The sequence below is a fragment of the Amblyraja radiata genome, chromosome 32 (genome assembly GCF_010909765.2).
Source record: "Amblyraja radiata isolate CabotCenter1 chromosome 32, sAmbRad1.1.pri, whole genome shotgun sequence".
Classification (NCBI taxonomy): Eukaryota; Metazoa; Chordata; class Chondrichthyes; order Rajiformes; family Rajidae; genus Amblyraja; species Amblyraja radiata.
This window is the reverse complement of record NC_045987.1, coordinates 30,602,945-30,624,439: the sequence shown is the minus strand read 5'-3', so window position 1 is coordinate 30,624,439 and position 21,495 is coordinate 30,602,945. Positions and strand designations below refer to the sequence as shown.

The 21,495-nt window shown below is 47.5% G+C and overlaps 1 long non-coding RNA gene across 1 annotated transcript; it reads left to right on the top strand.

Annotated features, from left to right (window-relative positions):
• Nucleotides 1-2,206: 2,206 nt before the first annotated feature.
• Nucleotides 2,207-20,931, top strand: LOC116990718. Its single transcript, XR_004416611.1, has 4 exons — nucleotides 2,207-2,309; nucleotides 2,516-2,525; nucleotides 6,488-6,490; nucleotides 20,920-20,931. It is a non-coding gene; the product is annotated as an uncharacterized LOC116990718 (long non-coding RNA).
• The last annotated feature ends 564 nt before the right edge of the window (nucleotides 20,932-21,495 follow it).

Genomic DNA, 21,495 nt, shown 5'->3' with positions numbered 1-21,495 from the left:
GGGTTAAGTCTCCATTGTGACTGTTTCTCGGCCATTCAGTTTAGGTTAATCATACATGTTAGTGGAGCATGGTCCGAGATTATGATATTATGATATTGCGAGTTATAGGTAAATGGGATAAGTTTGGAGTCTACTAAGAAATAGTCTATCATTGAGTAAGTTTTATGCACCGGTGAGTAAAATGAATATTCTCGACCGGATGGGTTTTCAATTCTCCAGACATCCTTAATGTTGGTAGTATTAATATATGAGTTTAGAAGTTCACTTGACTGAGATTTTAATTTTCTTTGAGTTGATGATCTGTCTAAATAAGCATCCAGTGTACAATTTAAGTCTCCACCAATTATTAAGTTATGTTGTGTGCATTCCGGGATAATGTTGAGTATTCTCTTAAAAAACTATCAAAGTTTGGTCCATAAACATTAAGAAGAGTCACTATTTTTTAGTATAACTCCCCTACTAATACTATATATCTGCCTTCGATATCTTCTATAGTTGATATATGTTTAAAGGGTATACCTTTGCGGATTAATATTGCAACCCCTCTAGATTTTTGAGAGAATGAAGAGTGATATGCTTTAGCAATCCATTTTGCTTTCAACCTATGTTGTGCTTCCTTTTTAAGATGTGTTTCCTGGAGGAATATTGTATCTGCTTTAAGTGATTTTAAATGAGCTAATACTTTAACTCTCTTGATTGGTTCGTTAATTCCCTTAACATTCCAGCTACAGAATTTAATTCCTCCACCCCCAAATTTCATATTAATGTCTTGCATCTGATGATTAGGGTGATCTATGATAGAGCAGATGGCTCAGCGCATTGAACCCTATCTTACACCCGAACATCAGGTAGATGAATTTTAGGTCTAGCCGGTTTTCCATCTGGACATATCTCCTTAAATAAAACTTATAATTCCATTCCAAATACAAATTATAATATAATATAAGATAGAAAAAAAATAAATGTTATGTTAGTAAAGTGTAAAGAGTAAAAAAAGAAGAAAACTGCAACTATAGTTAGTGCAGTTAGTGATAGCCACCCTAATGTGGTTAAACATCTAAGGACTTCTGTAGCCTTTGGTTAAATTTTTTTTTACTAGCTCCGTACTTTCCATAAAAGAAAGGTTTATGGGGGGGGGGGGAGAGAAACAATAGTTATATTCCATTAGTGAAATAATTATTAGTCTCAAAGTGAAATGTTAGTCTCGTATAGCAAAAAAAAAAAATTGTCAAAGTATAACCAAAATCAAAAGTATCAAAGAGAAAACGTCCTAGATTTTTATTAATAAATTGCCTGAATCACACCTTACTTATAGTTCATACTTTTAATTAATTCTGAATTGATCCAGTTAATAATAATTAGTAATAATTAATATTCATGATTAGTAGTTGTTAAAAATTAGTACTAAAATGTAAATGTTATATATCAATAGCAAGATAATTGCTCAATTCTTATTATAAATTTTGAGCAGTTCTTAAGTATAGTAATTTAAAGTGCCATTTCTTCTCTGGGGGGTAACGATATCCGGTACGGTCAGGTGAGTGTTGGGTGTTGAATATTATTCAATCTTCGGTCTTATTCTCGATGTTCTGGGCGAATTCGAGTGCATCTGTGTGTTTGATGAAGAAATGTTCCTTCTGCTCATAGGTGACTCTTAGTGTTGCGGGGTACATCAGTCCACATCTCAATTTTTAAAATATTCTTAAGTACTCTTCTTGTTTCTGTAAACAGCGCTCTCTTCTTGGCGACTTCCACAGGGTAATCTCTAAATATACTGATCTTATCTCCTTCAAATACGAGATTTCTGCTGCGAACAATTTTCTTTATATCATCCAAAACATGATCATATTGCACCTTCACTATCAGTTGTCTTGGGGGGGGGGGGGGGGGGGGTTGGGCGGCGTCTCGATACTCTGTGTGCTCGAGCAAGTAAAGGTTCTTGATCCAAGTTCAAGACTTTTTTTCAATAGATCTGCAGCAAATTCACGGGGGTCACGATTCCCCTCTCTGCCTTCCTGGATGCCCACGATTCTTAAATTCTGGCGTCTCTGATGTCCCTCCAAGTCAATACATTTTTCGGTTGTTTGATGCAATAAGTCTGATAGACGTTTGTTCTCGGCGAGAAGTTTTTTTGTAGTTTTGGAGCTTGTCTCAACAATTTCCTCTAATTCCTTTACAACATCATGTTGTTTATTTAGTGTCTGGAAGATAGGCTCCAACTTAGAATTAAATCTGGATTCCATCGAATTCAGTTTATCATTTACCTCTTCAATCCTTTGATTCAAATTTTCTTCCATGTTTAACTTCCAGTCTTCCAGAACTTCCCCCTTCTGGCTGTCAAGATGAGAGAGAGCGGTGAGCAGAACCTGGGAGACTGCATCGTCCGTGGATCTGTTCGGACGGTATGCGAGGGAGGAAGGCACAGATGTGTTTCTTGACCAGCGTCTCAAAGCACTGTTTGTGTGCAGGATTTGATGCCCATAGTAATAGTTACAGCATTGGGCCACTCAGTCAGGGAGTTCACTGTTTGTGAGAAGTGTTGTCTTTGATATAGCTGGCATGTTGCTGTGCCAGTTTGATTATGAAAATAGTCAATGTATTCTTCTACCCTGTAGGTTTCAATACTGCATACACATTTGAATTTCACTGTACCTTAATTGGTACATGTGATGATAAACTGACCTTGAAACATTCGGCCTAGAGTTATTTTTCCAGGCCCTAGAGTTATTTTTCCAGTGTTTGATATTTTGAGGTGAATGTAGAATCTTCTCACCTGCTGCTGTTTCTCCCTCTACAGTTATTCTACTTGTTTCTGGTTGATGTGCCAAGGTCTTTGGAGATCTTCTAATGTCTCCAGTTTTCTATGGTTTGTGATAGATGGGCTTTGTCAACTTGCTGTTCCAAATACTGCTTGTGATAGAGGGTATCCTGACTGCACTTGTGCACCTGCTTATTTTTCTAACTTCAGTAGCTCAACAATTTTCTTTTAGCCATGATTGCAATTTGGACAGATTCATTTAGATGTAAAAGTTCATAATATTTCCTGCAATAACCCCTTTGGATCCATGTAATTTTCTTGCAGGGTTGCAGGCAATCAAGTTGTTAATGATATTCTGCAGCATCTCTTCCATTCTCTTGCAGACACCTTTCACATGTTATGTGTTTGAAGTTCGAATCTTGTCTCCAAAAACTGCTACATTAAATATGCGGGAAGGCAGGCAATTAGCACATGTTGTATTTGTTTTAAAGTTCCTACTTTGTTTATCTTCTGTGCTTCTTCCATTCTCATCCTCGCAGGCCGGCAATTACAATTAACACAGTCCTCAATGGTTATTAAGTGCATATTTGTTTACTTTCTGCAGCACAATCCATTGTCTTGGAAGACATGAAGACAGCTTTCAGAGGTCGTTTTAACACTCCAGAGGATGATCTTTGTTAAACTGTCAACAATGGGCACCAAATCTGGGGCTGCTGGGACCAATTTGTTGAGCCCATTTTGAGGAACCTAACAAAGGTACATACCACATACAGTATTTTGTTCACGTATGCACGTACATATTCACAGGCCCTATGAGAGAGTGGTGCAGGGGGTACATCGTACCCGGGCCCAGAGTCCAAAAGGGGGGTAGAAATTTCCTGAAATCTCAGAAAATGTTTGCATATATTTTGTGAAGACTAGCATTCACATTTTGTGTGAGCCGACATGGTTTTATCTATCGTAATTCGTAGAGATTGTGATCCATAATAAAGCAGGGAATTTTAACTGCCGGGTGTGTGGTCGGGGTAACCTGATTAAAAGAGGGGGAGGGGAAGACCCATCACTACTAACCCTAGCTCTACATTTGTTATTTATCATTTTTATTTAACAGTTCACATAACTTTATGAAGATAAATCAATTGTATAACAAAATTATCAGCAAGGTTAGCATTACCTTTATTCCTTGGAAACCTTGCTATTGTTTTGATGTAATGAGGAGGCAGCCATGATCCCAGAGTACTCGCTGCCTAGCGACCATGAAACAAAGTGCGTGATTGAGGTTGGACGATTGACCTGGACGATGACATGTTGGCCTGGCTTGCCTCAATGGAGCTGCAGGTCTAAAAGACATACAACAGAAGAAGAGGTTGGACGCCAATTGACCAATGTCAAATGTGCTTTGATTGGACAATTACTACTCAAAAAATTTGAGGTTTTTCTCATATTTTAAAAATATGTGCAGGCTTTGTTCTTAACGAGTTCCAGGTATGATTTATATAATATTTTTACTCAATGTTAAAAATTCAGATAGTTCCTTGATTTGGGTCACGAACTTAAACGAAAAGGCACCTCAGATCACAGCCTATTTGAGGAAATGAGAGATACTTGAGGGTCACGAGGGGGATTTTGTGGGACTCATTGAAGATCTCCAAGCCCAATCTTGTTCCAAGTTCTGTGACCTTCCACACCTGGCGCTGGAGAAGCTGTTTAGGAACAACTTGATGGGATTTCTTCTGGCCCAGGATCTCTTCCGTATGGTGTGAAAGGGAAGGTTTGAAACATCTGCCGACTGATGTGGTCACCAGCTGTTTGTGAGGAACTTTACCACTGAAGACTTGCAAGAAAATGCCACTGGGGCACATGATGACTGGGGCCGATGAGTTTGACATATTTCTCAAGCATCGTGGATTCTCCCGTGCAGCCCCAAGAGGTATTGGACATATACTTGTCCCATTACACCCGTATACCTGTCCCATTACACCCGTATACCTGTCCCAGTATATCTGTCCGTTTCCTCAAGCACTCATTTCCTGATCACTCCAGAGGCACAGGAAGCAAAACTCAGAGGCAAACCCCACCCACCCCCATATCTATCTCCCTCACTGTCCCCACCCTGACCAACAGCCCCAGGTATAGGCAGAAATTCAATACTAAATAGAGACACAAGTACATAGCAGTGGTTCCTGTTAAACTCATTCAAGTAGGCCCAGACCACAATTTTAGTGAATAAACCTTAACGAGGGGAAGGGGCAATGTAGTCAGGGCCGGATTTAGATGAAGAGAGGCCCTAAGCTGTTCCACTTGTAAGGCCCCCTCCGTGTTGGTTTTCAGCGCTGGCGGCGAGGCAGCGACCGGACAGCCATAGTGGCCAAATCTCCCACAATTCAAAGCGAGGGAGAAAGTGCCCAGCACCGACCAGTTGCCGTTGCAGTGCGCATGCGCAGGACGGCCAATGATGTGCTGGCCGTGGTTGTGCGCATGTGCAAGGGGAGGACGTGCTGGCCGTAGCACTGCGCATGTGCAAGGCGGCCGGCCGTGCCGGCGGAAGAGGAGCGAGCGGAGCCCGGCGGCCCGGACGCGGATGGCGGGGGGAGATGGAGAGAGAGAGATAGAGAGGGGGGCCCGCCCAGAGTTGAACGGTAGGTGTCCTGCCTTGGCCGGAGCTCCCCCCCCCCCCCCCCCCCAGACCTCGAGGCCCTAAGATTAAGCTTGTCTAGCTTATAGGTAAATCCGGCCCCGAATGTAGTCTTTAAACTAAAGTGGGCCCCAAGCTGAGCCCAATTAGAGAAAACAATTGTTAATCTTTCCCAAACATTCATCTACACTGAAGCCCAAGAGAAGGTTCTAAACTCCATAACCATATTCACATAGACCAAGTTGTATACAATACAAACCAATGTCATGTTAGTGATTTGAAGTCTGCCGACATCCTCCTTCACACTGGACACCGAGAGAGGAAGAGATTCCAGTTGAAATTAAATATCATGAGAAACAGGATCAGCCCTTGAAAGGATTGTAGTGAACCCTACAGGGTAGCAGAATACATTGACTACTGTAATTCACTGGCACAGCAACATGCCAGCTTTGTTGAAGGGCAGCACAGTGGCACAGCGATAGAGTTGTTGCCTTACAGTGCCAGAATCACGGGTTCTGTACGGAGTTTGCACGTTCTCCCAGTGACCAAGTGGATTTTCTCAGAGATCTTCACTTTCCTCCCACTATCCAAAGACGTGCAGGTTTGTAGGTTAATTGACTTGGTATAAATGTAACATTGTCCCTAGTGTGTGTAGGATAGTGTTAATGTGCAGGGATCGCTGGTCGGTGCGGACTCGGTGGGCCAAAGGGCCTGTTTCTGCGCTGTGTCCCTAAATGTAAAACTTACTATGTCACATGAAGTGTTCTCCCCGACACTGCCCCTGATACCGTGCCCTTTACCATGGACATTGAAACCCTGTGCACAAACAGAAACAGATAGGAGCATAGAGGCAGTTCAAATATCTGGAGAAACACACCATGCCAAACCAGAAGGTACACAAAAATGCTGGAGAAACTCAGCGGGTGCAGCAGCATCTATGGAGCAAAGGAAATAGGTAACGTTTCGGGCCGAAACCCTTCTTCAGATACTAGTTTAATCGACAAAGAAATACTTTGAATTAAATGAGAAGTACAAATAAAGGAACAGTAGTGAAGTTTGGCCCAGTTTACGCAACATTTGGCAGAATGAGGAAGACAGTCTAACTCTGGCAGACTCTTCCAGCATCAGAGGACCCAGTCTTTGGAGATCCTGGGTGGAAACTAACACTAATTGGTCACCCCTTTAGAATGGAGCCGAGAGGAGATGAAATGGATTCTGGCAACAGACACAAACATACCCAAATATAGATTTAGACCAATTCCAAACAAAGCTACAGTTGGGTGAATGGAAGGGGCAAGATTACTTAATTGTAATGAGTTAAAAACAAGTGTTATCAACATTAAACTACTTTCCCTGCAACTAGGAATACTGTAACCAGGGGATGAATCCTGATCTAAAACAAAGTGCTGGAGCTACTCAGTGGGTCAGGCACCATCTGCCTGCCTGCAAAGGGAATGGACAGATGTTTCAGGTTGGGATCCTTCTTCAGACTGATGGAGTAGGGCAGAGAAAGTGGAAGTGAAACTAACACTAATTGGTCACCTTCACAAAAGAGCAGAGAGGAGAGGAAATGGATTCTGGCAACAAACACACTCAAACCAAATGTATATTTAGGCCAATTCCAAAACTACAGTAGGGTGAATGACAGGATTGCCAATTTGTAATGAGACTTCAAGTGTCATCAACATTAAACTACTTTCCCTGCAACAGCAGCCAACTAGGATTGTTTAAACCAGGGAATGTCCAAAACCTGGTCCAAAACAAAGTGCTGGAGGTACTTGGCAGATCAGGCACCATCTACCCGACCACAAAGGGAATGGACAGAAGCTGTCGTTTCCTGTTGGGACCCTTTCAGACTGATGGAGTTGGGCAGAGAAAGTGGGAAAGAGGTGGGAGCAGGACAAAGCCTGTTATGTGATTAGTGGATACAGGGGAGAGGGTGATGGGTTGTGACATTGGCTAGGGGTGACAAGGAGACAAAAGGTGCAACAGATGAGAAGGGTGAAACGTAAAGCTGGAGGAAGGGATACGGGTGGAAGGGGATAGAGCGAAATATGAGACTGGTTTAGGAGGTAGGCATACAGAGGGAAGGAGCAGAGTGACCAAGGTGTTGAGGGAAGTGTTCACACCAGTGTGGGCGGGTCAGGGAAAGAGGGGGTTCCCATCACCAGGGTAGGAGGTGCAGGGAAAGAGGGGGTTCCTATCACCAGTGTGGGGGGTGGGGTCAGGGAAAGAGGGGGTTCCCATCACCAGTATACTGATTTCCCACCTCCATGCCACATTTCCCTTTTATCCCCTCCCATGCCCCATTCACCCATAAACCTTCCTCTGGCTTCATCTTGCACACCTCTCCCCTTCTTATCCAACATGTTTTATCACTTTCACCTCTGGCTTTTGTCACTTATTCCATCCATCTGCCAATCACCCACCCCCACATGCCAGGCTTTGTCCCACCCCCAGTTTCCATCTTTCTCCCACTGCAGTCTGAAGGTTTCCAACCCAAAATTCCATCTGTCTATTTCCCCCACAGATGCTGCCTGACCCTCAGTTCCTCCAGCATGTCTGCTCAACATTCCAGCACCCTGAAATACAAGGAACGTGATCACAAAGCAGTTAGGAAAAGACATTGTTAATCTTACCCAATGTTTCAAGGTCAGTTTATCTTCACATGTGCCAATTAAGGTACAATGAAATTCAAATGTGTCTGCAGTAGTGAATCCTACAGGGTAGAAGATTAATTGACTATTTTCATAATCAAACTGGCACAGCAACATGCCAGCTGTATCAAAGACAACACTTATAAGATTATTAAATTCATCCTCCTTCCATTCGTAAAAGACTTTTTTCAAAATTTATTTGCTTATCACAATTCTTTACCTTTAATGCACAATAAAGGAAATTCTTGTTTTTTCAAACTAGAATTGATGTCTGAAATTCATTATTTTTATATTAGTCCAACATGTCAACACTTAAGTCTCATATTTCATTTATCATATATTTAGATGCAGGTGCAGCAGGCAGTGAAGAAAGTGAATGGTATGTTAGCATTCATAGCAAAAGGATTTGAGTATAGGAGCAGGAAAGTTCAACTGCAGGTGTACAGGGTCTTGGTGAGACCACACCTGGAGTATTGCGTACAGTTTTGGTCTCCTAAGCTGAGGAAGGACATTCTTGCCATAGAGGGAGTACAGAGAAGGTTCACCAGACTGATTCCTGGGATGTCAGGACTTTCATATGAAGAAAGGCTGGATAGACTCGGCTTGTACTAGCTAGAATTTAGAAGATTGAGGGGAGATCTTATAGAAACTTACAAAATTCTTAAGGATACACAAAATTGCTGGGGAAACTCAGCGGGTGCAGCAGCATCTATGGAGCGAAGGAAATAGGCGACGTTTCGGGCCGAAACCCTTCTTCAGACTGATGGGGGGTGGGGGGGGGGGAAGAAGGAAGGAAAAGGGGAGGAGGAGGAGGTGCCCGCGGGCGGATGGGAGGGTGGGAGGAGACAGCTAGAGGGTTAAGGAAGGGGAGGAGACAGCAAGGACTAGTAAAATTGGGAGAATTCAATGTTAATGCCATCCGGACGCAAGGTCCCCAGACGGAATATGAGGTGCTGTTCCTCCAATTTCCGCTGTTGCTCACTCTGGCAATGGAGGAGACCCAGGACAGAGAGGTCGGATTGGGAATGGGAGGGGGAGTTGAAGTGCTGAGCCACCGGGAGTTCAGGTAGGTTATTGCGGACTGAGCGGAGGTGTTCGGCGAAACGATCGCCCAACCTACGCTTAGTCTCCCCGATGTAAATCAGCTGACATCTAGAGCAGCGGATGCAGTAGATGAGGTTGGAGGAGATACAGGTGAACCTTTGTCGCACCTGGAACGACTGCTTGGTTCCTTGAATGGAGTCGAGGGGGGAGGTGAAGGGACAGGTGTTGCATTTCTTGCGGTTGCAACGGAAAGTGCCCGGGGAGGGGGCGGTGCGGGAGGGAAGGGAAGAATTGGTGAGGGAGTTGCGGAGGGAGCGGTCTTTGCGGAAGGCAGACATGGGGGGGGAGATGGGAAGATGTGGCGAGTGGTGGGGTCACGTTGGAGGTGGCGGAAATGGCGGAGGATTATGTGTTGTATTTGCCGGCTGGTGGGGTGAAAGGTGAGGACCAGAGGGACTCTGCCCTTGTTGCGAGTGCGGGGATGGGGAGAGAGAGCAGTGTTACGGGGTATGGTTGAGACCCTGGTGTGAGCCTCATCTATGGTGGCGGAGGGGAATCCCCGTTCCCTGAAGAACGAGGACATTTCCGATGCCCTGGTATGGAATGTCTCATCCTGGGAACAGATGCGGCGTAGGCGGAGGAATTGGGAGTAGGGGATGGAGTCTTTACAGGGGGCAGGGTGGGAAGACGTGTATTCCAGATAGCCATGTGAGTCAGTGGGTTTGTAATGTATGTCGGTCAGGAGTCTGTCCCCTGCGATGGAGATGGTGAGGTCAAGGAATGGTAGGGAAGTGTCCAGGTGTATGTCCAGGTGAAATCGTCCAGGTGTATTGGAGTGCCGGATGGAAGTTGGTGGTGAAGTGGATGAAGTCAGTCAGTTGTGTGTAGGTGCAGGAGGTGGCTCCAAAGCAGTCGTCAATGTAACGGAGGTAGAGGTCGGGGATGGGGCCCTGGTACGTCTCGAACAAGGATTGTTCAACGTACCCGACAAAGAGGCAGGCGTAGCTGGGGCCCATGCGTGTGCCCATAGCTACGCCTTGTGTTTGGAGGAAATGGGAGGAGTCAAATGTAAAGTTGTTGAGGGTGAGGACCAACTCCGCTAAGCGGAGGAGAGTGTCAGTGGCTGGGTATAGGTTGCTCCTCTGGTCGAGGAAGAACCGGTGGGCTCCGAGGCCATCCTGGTGGGGGATGGAGGTGTAGAGTGACCGGACATCCATGGTGAAGATGAGGGGGTGAGGGCCCAGAGAGTGGAATGCGTGGAGGCGGCGGAGAGTGTCTGAGGTGTCTAGAACATAGGTGGGGAGGGATTTGACCAAGGGGGATAGGATGGAGTCAAGGTATGTGGAGATGAGTTCGGTGGGGCACGAACACGCAGAGACAATGGGTCTGCCGGGTTTGTGGATTTTGGGGAGGGTAAAAACGGGCCGTGCGGGGCTGGGGAACGATGAGGTTGGAAGCTTGGTCGGGCAGGGCGTGGGAATTGATGAAGTCGGTGATGGTGCTAGAAATGGTGGCCTGGTGCTCGTCAGTGGGGTCATGGTCCAAGGGTAAGTAGGAGGAGGTGTCCGAGAGTTGGCGCGTGGCCTCAGCTTTGTAGTGATCGACGCGCCAGACTACCACGGCACCTCCCTTGTCGGCTGGTTTGATGACCCAATCTGGGTTTTTGCGGAGTGATTCAATGGCAGTGCGTTCAGAGGGGGAAAGATTAGAGTGAGACAGGGGAGTGGAGAAGTTGAGGCGGTTGACGTCGCGGCGGCAGTTCTGGATAAAGAGTTCCAGAGCTGGGACTTTATGAGAGGGGTTCCACGAGGAGGGGGTGCGTTGGAGACGGGAAAAGGGGTCATCATTGGGGGGCGAGGACTCCTTCCCATGGAAGTGCGCTGTGAGGCGGAGACGACGGTATAAGCGCTCCAAGTCATGGTGGGCGCGGAACTCATTGAGATGGGGACGGAGGGGGACAAAGGTAAGACCTCTGCTGAGGACAGACCGTTGGGTGTGGGAGAGGGGGAGGTCGGGGGGGGGGGGGGGGGGGGGGGGATGGTGAACACCCGGCAGGGGTGGGAGTTGGGGCCAGAGGAAGGCAGGTGGGTGGACTGGGGACGGGGCGATGTGTGGACTCTGCAACGGACCCCAGTTGTATTTCATCCGCCGGAAGATCCACCTCTTTAATAAAAAATTCCTGACCCACCTTAATTCCACTAAGGACCTTAAATTATCCCGACTCCAGGCCGCTCCCGACGCCTACACTCCACGACTCGACCGCCCGCAGACTCCGGGCCCCAACTCTGGCCCGCATCGCCTGCCCGAGTCCCACGACACCTGCCATCTTGGCCACTAGGAGCGACTTCCATACTCACCGGGACGCCGCCTTCACCGACTTCCACATCGATGCCGCCGCCGCGGCCGACCCTCACCTGCCGACCGATGACGCCCAGCCTCGCAGCTTCTACGGTAACTCGGACTTTCTCCCCCTCGCCGATTCCTCCGACATCGCCGCCGGACCCGACCTACCCGACATCGCCGCCGAACCGGGGCACTCTCAACATGGCCGCCGCAACGCACCCGATTCATCTCGCCGCCGACCCGCCCACCGGGACCACCCACGCATCGCCCGCGGACCCCGACTTAACCACCACTGGACTCCGACCATCGGGTCCGGTGACCCACGCCACTCGACTCCGACCATCGGATCCGTTGACCCGCGCCACTGGACTCCGACCATCGGGTCCGGTGACCCGCGCCACTGGACTCCGACCATCGGGTCCGGTGACCCGCGCCACTACATCCCCCTCCAGCAACCCACAGCCGTCGCCTTACCTGGAGCCTGGACACTGCACTGGGCCTGCAGCCTCCACGCTGCTTACTCCCACTCTTCTGGACTTAACTCCACTGGGTCCTAGCGCCCGTCTGCCCAGCCTTGCCTACCTCAGTGGCTGCTCCACTGACCCTCCACCATCCCCCCCCAACCATGTCACCCCCGCTCTTCCCCACCCACATTACAGCCCTCTCTACCTCCCACCCCCTGACCACCCACCACTCCTTCAACACCCACAACCCCCCCCCCCCACACATCGCCCCGTCCCCAGTCCACCCACCTGCCTTCCTCTGGCCCCAACTCCCACCCCTGCCGGGTGTTCACCATCCCCCCCCGACCTCCCCCTCTCCCCCTCTCCACCACCCAACGGTCTGTCCTCAGCAGAGGTCTTACCTTTGTCCCCCTCCGTCCCCATCTCAATGAGTTCCGCGCCCACCAAGACTTGGAGCGCTTATACCGTCGTCTCCGCCTCACAGCGCACTTCCATGGGAAGGAGTCCTCGCCCCCCAATGATGACCCCTTTTCCCGTCTCCAACGCACCCCCTCCTCGTGGAACCCCTCTCATAAAGTTCCAGCTCTGGAACTCTTTATCCAGAACTGCCGCCGCGACGTCAACCGCCTCAATTTCTCCACTCCCCTGTCTCACTCTAATCTTTCCCCCTCTGAACGCACTGCCATTGAATCACTCCGCAAAAACCCAGATTGGGTCATCAAACCAGCCGACAAGGGAGGTGCCGTGGTAGTCTGGCGCGTCGATCTCTACAAAGCTGAGGCCACGCGCCAACTCTCGGGCACCTCCTCCTACTTACTCTTGGACCATGACCCCACTGACGAGCACCAGGCCACCATTTCTAGCACCATCACCGACTTCATCAATTCCCACGCCCTGCCCGACCAAGCTTCCAACCTCATCGGTCCCCAGCCCCGCACGGCCCGTTTATACCTTCTCCCCAAAATCCACAAACCCGGCTCTCCCGGCAGACCCATTGTCTCTGCGTGTTCGTGCCCCACCGAACTCATCTCCACATACCTTGATCAAATCCCTCCCCACCTATGTTCTAGACACCTCAGACACTCTCCGCCGCCTCCACGCATTCCACTCTCTGGGCCCTCACCCCCTCATTTTCACCATGGATGTCCGGTCACTCTACACCTCCATCCCCCACCAGGATGGCCTCGGAGCCCTCCGGTTCTTCCTCGACCAGAGGAGCAACCTATACCCAGCCACTGACACTCTCCTCCGCTTAGCGGAGTTGGTCCTCGCCCTCAACAACTTTACATTTGACTCCTCCCATTTCCTCCAAACACAAGGCGTAGCTATGGGCACATGCCTGGGCCCCAGCTACGCCTGCCTCTTTGTCGGGTACGTTGAACAATCCTTGTTCGAGACGTACCAGGGCCCCATCCCCGACCTCTACCTCCGTTACATTGACGACTGCTTTGGGCCACCTCCTGCACCTACACACAACTGACTGACTTCATCAACTTCACCACCAACTTCCATCCGGCACTCCAATACACCTGGACGATTTCCGACACTTCCCTACCATTCCTTGACCTCACCATCTCCATCGCAGGGGACAGACTCCTGACCGACATACATTACAAACCCACTGACTCACATGGCTATCTGGACTACATGTCTTCCCACCCTGCCCCCTGTAAAGACTCCATCACCTACTCCCAATTCCTCCGCCTACGCCGCATCTGTTCCCAGGATGAGACATTCCATACCAGGGCATCGGAAATGTCCTCGTTCTTCAGGGGAACGGGGATTCCCCTCCGCCACCATAGATGAGGCTCACACCAGGGTCTCATCCATACCCCGTAACACTGCTCTCTCTCCCCATCCCCGCACTCGCAACAAGGGCAGAGTCCCTCTGGTCCTCACCTTTCACCCCACCAGCCGGCAAATACAACACATAATCCTCCGCCATTTCCGCCACCTCCAACGTGACCCCACCACTCGCCACATCTTACCATCTCCCCCCATGTCTGCCTTCCGCAAAGACCGCTCCCTCCGCAACTCCCTCGTCAATTCTTCCCTTCCCTCCCGCACCACCCCCTCCCCGGGCACTTTCCGTTGCAACCGCAAGAAATGCAACACCTGTCCCTTCACCTCCCCCCTCGACTCCATTCAAGGACCCAAGCAGTCGTTCCAGGTGCGACAAAGGTTCACCTGTATCTCCTCCAACCTCATCTACTGCATCCACTGCTCTAGATATCAGCTGATTTACATCGGGGAGACTAAGCGTAGGTTGGGCGATCGTTTCGCCGAACACCTCCGCTCAGTCCGCAATAACCTACCTGAACTCCCGGTGGCTCAGCACTTCAACTCCCCCTCCCATTCCCAATCCGACCTCTCTGTCCTGGGTCTCCTCCATTGCCAGAGTGAGCAACAGCGGAAATTGGAGGAACAGCACCTCATATTCCGTCTGGGGACCTTGCGTCCGGATGGCATTAACATTGAATTCTCCCAATTTTGCTAGCCCTTGCTGTCTCCTCCCCTTCCTTAACCCTCTAGCTGTCTCCTCCCACCCTCCCATCCGCCCGCCCTCGGGCTCCTCCTCCTCCTCCCCTTTTCCTTCCTTCTTCCCCCCCCCCCCCACCCCCCATCAGTCTGAAGAAGGGTTTCGGCCCGAAACGTCGCCTATTTCCTTCGCTCCATAGATGCTGCTGCACCCGCTGAGTTTCCCCAGCAATTTTGTGTACCTTCGATATTCCAGCATCTGCGGTTCCTTTTGGAACAAAATTCTTAAGGGGTTGGACAGGCTAGATGCAGGAAGATTGTTCCCGATGTTGGGGAAGTCCAGAACAAGGGGTCACAGTTTAAGGATAAGGGTGAAATCTTTTAGGACCGAGATGAGAAAAACATTTTTCACACAGAGAGTGGTGAATCTGTGGAATTCTCTGCCACAGAAGGTAGTTGAGGCCAGTTCATTGGCTATATTTAAGAGGGAGTTAGATGTGGCCCTTGTGGCTAAGGGGATCAGGGGGTATGGAGAGAATTAAGGTACGGGATACTGAGTTGGATGATCAGCCATGATCATATTGAATGGCGGTGCAGGCCGAAGGGCCGAATGGCCTACTCCTGCAGCTATTTTCTATGTTTCTATGTTTCTAGGTAATTGAAACACGCACCAAATCAAGGAAGGAATGCAATGTATTCCCATTTTAACTTCACACAATTATTTTTATTAGTGAAAACAGACACAAGCTCTGCATTTCAAAGGAATATTTATTGTACCTTCACACAAACAGTGAACTCCCTGAATGAGTTGCCCAATGCTGTAATTCTTTACAATGGGCATCAGAAGTGACCCACTGAGTTACTCCAGCACTCTGTGAAACGTCACCTATCCCTGTTCTCCACAGATGCTGCCTGACCCGCTGAGTTACTCCAACACTTTGGGCCTTTTTTTTTTTAGTAAACCAGCACCTGCAGTTCCTTGATTTTCATCCCAAATCTTCCCTGGTCTCAGGGCTTTTTACTATGTTTGGCATTGTGTAATGGGTGTTTTTTTGGGAAAGGTAAAGGGTCACAGAGCAATAAAGAACCATTTTGGAGTAAAGAGCACAATATCTATCTCATTGCTAATATCTAAATATCTAATGTTCAGTGAATTCACATAACAGATCGCTCCAATTGGTGGACAACACACCCACCATGTGGTGATCTGCCGCACTGCAGGCCCATCCAATTTGTGGTCAACGTGTGGTTTAAGAAAGAACTGCAGATGCTGGAAAAATCGGAAGTGGACAAAAATGCTGGAGTAACTCAGCGGGTGAGGCAGCATCTATGGAGGGAAGAAATAGGTGACGTTTCAAATCGAGACCCTTCTTCAGACTGAAGTTGGGGGGGGGGCGGGAAAAATAAAGGAAGAGGCAGAGACAGAAGGCTGTGGGAGAGCTGGGAAGGGAAAGGAGGGAGAAACCACTGAAATTGGAGAATGGGAAGATGTGGCCACTGGTGGGATCCTGTTGGAGGTGGTGAAAATGCTGGAGGATAATCTGTTGTATGTGACGGCTGGTAGGGTGGAAGGTGAGGACATGGGGGATTCTGTCCTTGTTACGAGTAGGGGGATAGGGAGTAAGAGCGGAGCTGCGGGATATAGAAGAGACCCAGATAAGAGCCTCATCTATAGTAGAAGAGGGGAACCGCCATTCCCGAAAGAATGAGGACATCTCCGATGCCCTTGTTTGGAACACTTCATCCTGGGCGCAGAGGTGGCCAGTGTAGTAAATAAAGGAAGAGGCAGAGACAGAAGGCTGTGGGAGAGCTGGGAAGGGAAAGGAGGGAGAAACCACTGAAATTGGAGAATGGGAAGATGTGGCCACCGGTGGGTTTGTAGTAGATGTCGGTCAATAGTCTGTTACCTGTGATAGACAATAGACAATGGACGCCAGAGTAGGCCATTCGGCTCCGGCCATTGGCTGATCATCCACAATCAGTACCCCATTCCTGCCTTCTCCCCAGATCCCCTGTCTCTGCTATCTTTAAGAGCTCTATCTAGCTTTCTCTTGAAAGTATCCAGAGAACCGGACTCCACCACCCTCTGAGGCACAGAATTCCACAGACTCACAACACTCTGTGAGAAAAAGTGTTTCCTCGTCTCCGTTCTAAATGGCTTACGCCTTATTCTTAAACTGCGGCTCCTGGTTCTGGACTCCCCTGACATCGGGAACATGTTTCCTGTCTCTAGCGTGTCCAAACACCTTAGCAATCTTATATGTTTCAATAAGATCCCCTCCCATCCTTCTAAACTCCAGAGTGTACAAGCCCAGCCGCTCCATTCACTCAGCATATGACAATGCCGCCATCCTGGGAATTAACCTTGTAAACCTACGCTGCACGAATTCAATAGCAAGAATGTCCTTCCTCAAATGAGGGGACCAAAACTGCACACAATACTCCAGATGTGGTCTCACTTGGGCCCTGTACAACTGCAGAAGGACCTCTTTGCCTCTATACTCGACTGCTCTTGTTATAAAGGCCAACATGCCATTCACTTTCTTCACTGACTGATGTACCTGCATGCTTACTTTCATAGACTGATTAACAAGGACCCCCAGATCCCATTATACTTCCCCTTTTCCCAACTTGACGTCATTTAGATAATAACCTGCCTTCTTGATTTTGATACCAAAGTGGATAACCTCACATTTATCCGCATTAAACTTCATCTGCCATGCATCTGCCCACTTCCTCAACCTGTCCAAGTCACCCTGCATTCTCATAGCATCCTCCTCACATTTCACACTGCCACCCAGCTTTGTGTCATATGCAAATTTGCTAATGTTACTTTAAATCCTTTCATCCAAATCATTGATATTGTAAATTGCTGCGGTCCCAGCACCGAGCCTTGCGGTACCACACTAGTCACTGCCTGTCATTCTGAAAGGGACCCGTTAATCCCTACTCTTTGTTTCCTGTCTGCCAACCAATTTTCTATCCATGTCAGCACTCTACCCCCAAATCTTTTATAATTGACTCCAGCATCTTCCCCACCACCGATGTCAGGCTAACTGGTCTATAATCCCCTGTTGTCTCTCTCCTGCCTTTCTTAAAAAGTGGGATAACATTAGCTACCCTCCAATCCACAGGAACTGATCCTGAGTCTATCGAACATTGGAAAATTATCACCAATGCATCCACGATTTCTAGAGCCACATCCTTAAGGGCCTGTCCCACGAGCATGCGACCTGCATGCGGCAAGCGCGACCAAACCGGAAGCGTGGGCCGCGCGTAGGTCGAGTGATCCCCGTACAGGACCGGTCCCACCAGCATGCGACTGCGTGCGGAGAGCGCGACCAAACCGGAAGCGGGGGCCGCACAAAGGTCGAGTGAGTGACGTGAAGTTCGAGCAAAGTCGTGGGAAGTTCTCGCGTGACGTACGGCGTCGAGACGCTGCGCATGCTCGTCGAGGCGGAGCGTACGGTGTCGAGGCGGATGCGGGCCGGCAGGCCATTGCCGCGCGGGATCTTTGAACACGGTCAGTTTTTCAGAGCCCCGCGAGATGTCGGGACCAGCTCCGCACAACTCCATACGGCTCCGGCGATCGAAGTGGGACCGGCCCCGTGAGGCCGTATGGTTCAAGCGACCATGTTAGGTCGCGCTTGCCGCTTGGAGTCACATGCTCATGGGACAGACCCTTTAAGTACTCTGGGAGGCAGACCATCAGGCCCTGTCTGCCAACCAATTTTCTATCCATGTCAGCACTCAACCCCCAATACCACGTGCCCTAATTTTGCCCACTAATCTCCTATGTGGGACCTTATCAAATGCTTTCTGAAAGTCCAGGTACACTTCATCCACTGGCTCTCCCTTTTCCATTTTCCTAGTTGCATCTTCAAAAAATTCCAGAAGATTAATCAAGCATGATTTCCCCTTCGTAAATCCATGCTGACTCAGACTTATCCTGTTGCTGCTATCCAAATGTGCGGCTATCTCATCTTTTATAATTGACTCCAGCAACTTCCCCACCACCGATGTGAGGCTAACTGGTATATAATTCCCCGTTTTCTCTCTCCCGCCTTTCTTAAAAAATGGGACAACATTAGCTGCCCTCCAATACACAGGAACTGATCCTGAGTCAATAGAACATTGGAAAATTATCACCAATGCATCCATTATTTCTGGAGCCACTTCCTTAAGTTCCCTGGGATGCAGACCATCAGGCCCTGGGGATTTATCAGCCTTCAGTCCCATCAGTTTACCCAACACCATTTCCTGCCTAATGTGGATTTCCTTCAATTCCTCCGTCACCCCAGATCCTCTGGCCACTACTACATCAGGAAGATTGTTTGTGTCCTCCTTAGTGAAAACAGATCCAAAGTACCTGTTCAACTCATCTGTCGTTTCCTTGTTCCCCTTAAAAAAAAATCACCTTTTTCGGTCTTCAAGGGTCCAACTTTGGTCTTAACTAATTTTTTCCTCTTCACATACCTAAAGAAGCTTTTACTATCCTGCTTTATATTCTTGGCTAACTTACCTTCGTACCTCATCTTTTCTCCCCGTATTGTCTTTTTGGTTATCTTCTGTTGTTCTTAAAACATTACCCAATCCTCTTGCTTCCCGCTCATCTTTGCTACGTTGTACTTCTTCGCTTTAATTTTTATACTGTCCCCAACGTCCCTTGTCAGCCATGGTCACCCCTTTCTCCCATTAGATTCTTTCTTCCTCCTAGGAATGAACTGATCCTGCACCTTCTGCATTATTCCTAGAAACACCTGCCATTGTTGTTCCACTGTCATCCCTGCTAGTGTATCTTTCCAGTAAACTTTGGCCAGCTCCTCCCTCATGGCCCCATAGGCCCCTTTATTCAACTGCAACTGACACCTCCGATCTACTCATCTCCCTCTCCAATTGTAGATTAAACCTGACCATGTCATTGCCTCCTAATGGCTCATTAACCTGTGAGGACTCTCCCGACGCCGGAGCACCACCACCCGGTGAGAACGGCCAGGAACATCGGGCCTCCGTAGAGGCAACTGTGGAGGCCTCAATAGGCCCGACTATGGGTGAACTGGGGTTGGGGACTGGACTTTGTGCCTTCCCTCATGGTGGGAGCCATTGTGGGGGGATGTTCTTTGTGTTTAAGACTCTCATTGCTGTTATGTCTGTATTCTTATTTTGTGTGCTGCAAATTGGCAAAAAGCATTTCACTTCACTACACCTCGGTGTATGTGAATGTGACTAATAAAATACCTTTGATACCTTTGATACCTTGATACCTCGAGGTCCTTTATCAAATCCGGTTCATTACATAACGCTAAATCCAGAATTTCTCCCTGGTAGGCTCCAATACAAGCTGTTCTAAGAATCCATCACGAAGGCACTCTACAAAGTCCCTTTCTTGGGGTCCAGTACCAACCTGATTGTCCTAGTCTACCTGCATGTTGAAATCTCCCATAACAACCACAGCATTACTTTTGCTACATGCCAATTTTAACTCCTGATTCAACTTGCACCCTATATCCAGGCTACTGTTTGGGGGCCTGTAGATTAGTCCCATAAGGATCTTTTTACGCTTACAATTCTTTAGTTCTATCCTTAGTTAGGGGGGAGAGGGGAGGGAGGGAGAGAGAGGAGGGGGAAGGGGGGGAGAGTGGGGGAAGAAAGAGAGGGGGGAACAGAGAGAGGGGGGAGAGAGGGGGGGGGGGAGAGAGAGGGGTGGAGAGGAGAGCCATGTCTGTCGCTGTCTATCCGTTTACTCGCTGCTGAGCGGCTGCCATGCGTTAGTTTTGTGATTTTGAGGATAGATCGCAGCGGGGATATAAATGGAAAAGTAAAAAACGGCAACGTTTGAAAAAGAAAATAGAAAGGAGAGAGCAGTGGGGATTTTAAAATCAAAAATAAGCGATTTTGTAAAATTAATTGTTCAATGTAAATTAAAGAAAAGCAGTTTCAGTCTAAATCAGCGGATCAAATAAGCGCGAAGTTATGCAATTATCTTTTCCAAAATAATTATTTAAATATAAATAAATATTGAAAAAATCGTCCACGAATGGAAAAAAAAAGAAAAGCGTTGACCTTTTTAAAATGGTTTAAATCAAAAAAATGAATGTTGGACCAAATTTTGATAGCCCTCTGTTTTTTAAGAGAATTCTTAACAATATCCCGGAAGGTACACAACAAAACTTAATAATCGGTGGAGATTTAAATTGCACTTTGGATGCTTGTTTGGATAGATCATCAACTCAAAGAAAACTAAAATCTCGATCAAGTGAATTTTTAAATTCATACATTAATACTACTAATATTAAGGACGTTTGGAGAATTGAAAATCCATCGGGACGAGAATATTCATTTTACTCACCAGTACATAAAACTTACTCAAGGATAGACTATTTTTTAGTAGATTCAAAACTTATCCCATTTACCTATAACTCACAATATCATAACATCATAATCTCAGACCACGCTCCATTAACATTTATGATCAAAGTAAACGGAATGGCAGAGACACAGTTACAATGGAGATTTAATCCCCAAATCTTAAAAGATAAGTCATGTAATGAATACCTAGTAAAACAGATTAAAATGTTTTTTGAGGCTAACGATAGCCCTGAAATCTCTGCTTCCCTTCTTTGGGAAACATTTAAAGCATTTGTACGAGGAGCATTAATTTCTTCCCAATCATTTTTTAATAAAGAGAATAGGGCCAAACAACAGAAACTGGAAATGGAAATAAAGCAATTAGACACAGAAAATGCAGCAGCACCATCCACGATAAAACACAATAAAATTGCAGTATTGAAATTTAAATTAAACAAGATTTATTCAGACCAAGTTATAAAACTTTATCAACATACAAAACAATTAAATTTTGAATTTGGTGACAAACCACAAAAACTATTAGCGCGTCAACTTCGCAAATTGGATGGGGAAAAAACAATATACAAAATTAGAACAGACAAGGGAGAAACATTAACACTGCCTAAAGATATTAATGATAGATTTCTACAATACTACCAAAAATTGTATTCATCTAAAATAACAGAACAATCAACGGGAATGGAAACATTTTTACAGAATTGTAAGTTTGCGGGTCTAGATCAGAAAGAGAGAGAATTGCTAGGGACT